Here is a 6,753-nt window from a genome sequence, read left to right as displayed (position 1 = left end):
ATCCCTTGCTTTCAAACTGTGGATCATAAAAAGAACACTTATAATCACCTTGATCTTCCTGCTGGGAACTATACACAAAGACTACAATCACCTTTAATCTTCAGTCTTCTCTTGTCATTCAGTAACACATACTTTCTCAATGGTAATGCCCCTGACAGGTCTAAAACCCTGCCATGGCTATCTTCCCACTGGACTCTAAATTTCCCTTCACCCCTATTCTCTCCTGTACACGGACATGGGAGCTGAGCTGACTTTCCTAGGGTTACTTCAACCCTAGCTCTCGTACTGTTTTGGTCTGACCCTTTACCGAACTGGTGTTGGGCTCCTTTGTCTAACCGAATCTCCGGCTTCTCCTGTAGTGGAGTCACAGCCCTTTGTGACCTTTGCCGCTTCACACTCCACTAAAATAGTCCCTGCTGTCTCTGGGACGTATTGAAAATCAATGTCACCAAATCTCCTTTCCTGCCCATCAACTGCAGAGTAATTTCTGGCATCATCAGAAGTGTGCATCATGTGATCATCAACATTGTCCACAACATGGACAGTCTCCCCTTCCAGGTTTTGACTCTGGAGATTTTCATGCATCTCTTCTCCTGCTGCCTGTTCTCCCACATTTTCTTCCGGCTCTCTTGAGCCTTCAACATCTCTGCTCTCTAAGCGTGGTGCCTCTTGTCTTGGCGCTTTGACACAATGTGACAAATGATACCACGTTGGAGACCCTTTAACCTGGACAGCAGTTCCAGTACTGCGAACAACTTCAAATGGTCCTTCACAGCGTTGCTCATTGAGCCTCTCCTGCACCTCCTCTTTTCTTTGCCTGTCAGAAACATATGTGGATATTCTTTTATGGAAATTAGCCATATATGTAACATACGCTCTCATTTCATCTTCCAAAAGGGCCAGACTTGGACCCTTTCCACTTGTTCGCAAACAAGGCGTAGGCATCCGTCTTCCCGTGACCAATTCATGGGGTGTCATATGCAAATCACGCAGCTCACTTGAGCGACACACCATTAGCGCCAAAGGAAGTGCTGCTATCCAATTTAGACCTGTGTGCTGGCAGATCTTGACAATGCGATTTTTCAAAACACCATTCATTTTTTCACAAATCCCTTGACTTTGCGGGTGATAAACTGCTCCAAGACGTTGTTTAATTAAATTTTTGCTAAATCAATTTCATCGTCTTATCCACCAACTCTTTATTATCAGAATTATCGGGAATCAAAGTATAACAAGCATCCCCCGTCAAGTTCAAAGCCACACATATAGCCTTGTTTGGCTAAAATATAGTCAAGAGCCATGTCATGTTTCAGGAACGTCAGTTTGTGACTCCTTTGAGTATTTGACAAATAGTCAAACTCTCGTATAGTTTCATTCGAAAAACCCTGCAAAGTGTAGGTAATGTTATCAATGTGAACTGTACGATGCGGTACATAGAAAGTTACTTTATACACATTATCACTAGCCTTACGTTCATACTTATCCAAGTTCATCAAATAATCGTCACAATCTGATATTCCTATAAACATCCCAGGTCCATTATAAGTGTTATTTGAACAAAAACAGCCTTCAGCCCTCATGGGTGTCACATCCATTGCATCAGGAACCGCTGTTAGCATATTTTCCTGCTGATCAAATAAATTCACATAGGGTAATTCCCCTAACCAAGAACAATTAAGTCTAGGCCTAAACAAATGCATTGACAACACAACACAACAGCCACGATAAGGCATAATAGGTGATAAGTTCCATCACCAGGCCATGTGCCTGGTGATGGAACTTTCACCACACATGGACAATTAAATTTTCTAACCGATCTCACAGAATGAGTTAACTGCTAGAACCACAAATTCCTACTTGCCCACGAATCTGCAATCTGTAGCACTGAAGCATCAAATCCATATGCCTTCCATCTAGCATCTCTCTATCGTAATACATGATATTGATCAGTCATATCTTCTGGTGTCCCATCAAAATCAAAGAACTCATTTTCCACATCTGGAATAGTCCTCTGAACTGTGGACTTCACCGTCTTATCCACGAACTCTTCCCATTATCTGAGGATATCCGATCTGGAAGTCCCCACCTGCTTATAACCTCTACACAAAAACTTGGCAACAGACTGAGCATCTTTCCGCTTGGTTGGACAGGCCTCCGGCCATTGCGAAAATCTATCCACAACGACTAGCATGTATCGTTTACCTTCAACTGGTTTTATCATATCAACAAAATCCACAACCAACTCACGCATAGGACCCCTCGGGGTTGGAATGTAACCAGGAGGAACCATCACACCCCTCCGAACATTATTTTTCAGACAGATAGATCCAAAGACCAGTAGAATCTTGGGCACCTCGGTCTAGCCACAACTGTTTATCTATCACCCGAGCAACATCCTGCATCAAAATTACATCCTTAAGCGTAATTTTGTCTTCCAAATCCATTCCATGCGTGACCAGAAAAACTTTACCCAATTTATCAGCTCCTGTGACTGCTTTCGCAGCTTCATCAGCAGCTTTATTACCTTGAGTGACTTTTGACACATCCGTTTTATGAGCTGCACACTTAGCTATCGCTATTTCTTTAGGTTTCATCATAGCATGCAACAGTTTCATTATTTGCGTGTGATGCTGTATCGGAGAACCATCAACTTTTCCACACTGATCCAAACAAATGACACACATTATGTGCATATGCAGAATCAGTATATATCGTCACTCGCTTTCCTTCCGCCAACAAACATGCTTCAGTTAGTCCTACAAGTTCAGCAAGTTTGCAGAATGCAGGCTGTGAATATTACTTCAAGCCTTCTCAAACAACAAATCCAGTTCCTTCGCTTTTACTATCGCGATAGCCAGCACTAATTTATCTCCCACGCACGATAACAAGACCCATCAGTCCAGTACTCCAGGTCTGCCTCACCGCAATGGGGAGGGCTTGCAAGTCTGATCTAAGCCTCGAGTATTTCCTCAATTCTTTGTACACAATCATGTGGCTCACCATCCCTCTGGAGTTGGCAAGTTCTCAGCGGATTCACAGTAGCACACCTCCGCTAGGAGACATCTTCTTTGCTCTAAGGAGCCTATGATAATCTCTAAGTCTCGCATAGTTAATGTGATTTTCCCATAATTCCAGAAGATTTCTGAGAACTATGAATGGTAAAGAATTGTTACCGATAACCCATCGTGGACCAGATGATCCTCATCATAACATTAAAGAAACTCCCACCCATTGCTCTGTAGGCATAGTGGTAGCCCAATTCTACTTCTGAATATGCAGTTAGAGTGTAAGAAGTAGGTGATGGACTCCATCCCGTACCTGTTGGCTGACATAGAACTGCACATGCATATTTACCTCCAGTGGAAGTAGACACATATAACAAGAAATCATTAGAGTAGTCTGGAAGTGCGAGTGCTGCTTGGTCCTCTTGTAACCTTTGTTTGATCGGGTTTCAAATGCTACAAGAGCCCATCCCTGTGTCCAGAAATATTACAATGAAGTTGACCATTCCCAGTATCCCTAATCATAGCTCTCCAAAAGGCCCGTTAAACTAGTATAATTCTCAACCCCAACCAGAGAATAACCAGCAATACCAAGAAATTTCATCATCTCTCTGACAATTCATAGGCTTTGGAGCCTTGCGAAATAGCCTCCAATTGACTCTCGAGAAATGCTTCGGTGGGTTTTTTCCTTGTGTTATTGTCTGACCCAAATAAACGACCTTTCTTGCAATATTGCCAGCTTCTTCTGTGAAGGCCTTTATGCCCCCTTCTCTGCCAGTATCCCGTAGTAATTTTAATTTGAGTCTTTTATGACATGTTTTCTCATGTCATCTACAATATTGAACGACAGTGCTTTTGAATATCTGATCTATCCCTTGCCAATATCGTTCTTCAAAACTTTATTGAAAAGTGAGGCTATGTTTGAACCCCTGTGGGCAATCTCTTGGTACTCATTAAGATTGTCCCTTGCTATTTGTGGAACCCAATAAAAACCTGACTTTCGATACTAAGTGGAACACTTAAAAAATGCACCACAATAAATCTAACACCATGAAATGTGTCGCATCAGGGAGGAATTTAAGATAACGAGTATGGGATACGGCACTTCTGCTGGAAAATCAGTTACCACTTCATGCACCGCTCCAAATCATGTACCATACGATAAGTCTCCATCTGGCTTCTTCACAGGCCAACAAAGGCGTGTTACTCTGAGGATTTTGTGGTGTATCTTCAAACATCTGCTTTCAAAAGTCCTTCAAGTTTGTGGTTCGATCCCTTGGATTGCTTCATCTTTCAGTGGAATACTGGTTTCTTCCAAGGAGGTTCTAGCTCCTGGTCGAAGATTTTTCCAAACTTTCCACTGTTGGGCTGACTTACAAGTCCAATTCAGTACTATGCTGAGAACCCACAAACATCCTGGAACTTGTTGCACCCAAGATCTCCTCTGAATCACTCTGATCATCATCATCTTCAAATTCCATCTTCCTGATCCTCAGTCTTCCTTTGGTTTCCAGGCGTGTCACTTTCTTCTTACTTTTGGAGCTTGGAATCATCTTTATTGTTGTCTCCGCTTGTCCTCTTTCTATTATTTGATCATCCTCATCTCTGATGCAGTAATCGCCCTCCTGACTGATCACTGGAAGCTGGGGATAAATTTCCTTAAACTTCACCTCCTTCTCGTAAGGTGGGGGTTTCTTTGCTAACGCCGTATGTGAGAAAGGTGTATTGATTTCCGCCATCAATTTTTCTGTTACTTTTGTATCCTTTGCTATTTCTTCTATGCCTCTATCTCTATTATCTTTTGCAATTTTTAGCAGTTTCTGTCCCTCATTTTCGAACAACTGAAGAATGCAGAGCTCTATTTGTCTCTTTTCTTTACGTTTTTCCCCTTTTTTCCCTTTTTTTTGATCCGCCTTATACGTGGACACAAGCACTTGCGTTACCTTAATTACATCTGGGTTAAAAGTCCCTTCTACCGGCCATGGTTGTTCGATGTCAGGCCAAGGCTTATGCCATTTTCCAGATAGCTTCGCAATACCTTTAACTGGAGGATTATTCTTTTGTACTATATCAACAGGAGTTATTACTTTCGTACTTTTAGTGTCCTTTTTCGACATTGTAATGACTCTTCTATGTTCCCTTATTGTAAATTATTCCTATTATTTTATTATTAACTTAAAACTAATTATTAAACTAAGCAAACTTAAAGCTATTTAACTTATCTTTCCCTCCTTTTTTTTATTTATTTGTTTATTTTTATTCAAATCTACCAAGTTGATTAGAGGTCGCAATTGTTACCACCGTAAATGTAAAAAAGTGAAAGAAATTCGTCAACTTCAAAGTAATCAAAGGACTTGTTGTTTAGCAAAACTACATCACCAAACACACATGTAATATTGACCAGACACACAAACAGTCAAATTTTATTAATAAAAGATGGACAAGTATTCTGTAAATTAGAGAAAATTCAATCCTATATAAAGTCAAAAGATCACACACTACCACAAGGGAGCAACTATCACCTAGTGTGATCCATTCACAGTAAAACAATCGGATAAAACAGTACTGGCCTTGAGCAGATTGGATTCAGGAGTCGCATATGCTGTCACCAGCAGGCTTCCGTGCGACGCACTGGTCAGCACCTTCTCTCTCTCTCCGTCTCCTCTTTCTCGTCTCTCACACCACAGGAGAACAAAAGAAACAGACAAGAATTTAGCCTTTTATGTACCCACTAAATCATTTTAAGACATTTAGTATATTTTATGCACATTATCTGCCAACACATAGACCATTTATATCTAAAACAAATGCTTTCCTCCTTTAATTACCAAAATACAACTTCATATTGCACATCATCAATATGCAAACATTATTATTCTACCTTTTTAAATATACCTGTGTTTTACTTTGAAGCTAAAGAATAATCAATCAATTTAACACAGGAACAATATTAATCACTTATAATAAAATTTTTATTTTTATCGGTTAACATAACTCTTATTTATAAATTGAATGAATCTCACTGAAATAGTTTTACAATCAAGCAACAGCCATTTAACAAACAAAGAATATTTGTTTTGGGCTGCACTCGGCCTCCCCCTCCTTGTAACTCAGGGTCTCGCATGCTACAGGACCTCTGTGCAGTCAGGGAGTGACTATATGTGTAATCCTAAATTCCTAAAATTCCACACATGCGCAGTTCATTTGATAGTGTGACTTCAAGGTGAACAGAGCCACAGTCCACAACACTCAAGCAGAGCCGTTACAGCACCCCCCTTTCACTCCTCACTAATCTTTCCACTTCTCTACAAAATCATAACGTCCTTCCAGGGGCTCATGGATTTTAACAAATTTGAAAACGTTCTCTCAAAAGAGACTCATAGATTTTAACAAATTTGAAAACGTTCTCTCAAAAGAGACTCAAGAGTCTCATAAGTTTTTAACAGTAATGAACAAAATATCTTTCCTTACAAATAACTAAATCTCCTGATGTCAACCATACATACATATATATATAATAGTAACATGACATGAGTCACGTATATCACCCTTTTCACAGCCTATCACACACAGCTGGAACACAGAGACAGCTCTCTCCACACACACACACAAGCTCTGTCTCTCATACACACACATAAAAACTAATTATCCAGCAGCAAAAATACATAACAAATCACACATCCCATTCAACACCATCCCAAAAACACAAACCATTCAACTCCAATCCTCTAAATCAATTCATCCATACCAT

This window comes from Morone saxatilis, unplaced genomic scaffold (genome assembly GCF_004916995.1).
Source record: "Morone saxatilis isolate NCDOM2014 unplaced genomic scaffold, NCSU_SB_2.0 Contig12, whole genome shotgun sequence".
Classification (NCBI taxonomy): domain Eukaryota; kingdom Metazoa; phylum Chordata; class Actinopteri; family Moronidae; genus Morone; species Morone saxatilis.
Note: the sequence above shows the minus strand (reverse complement) of the source record.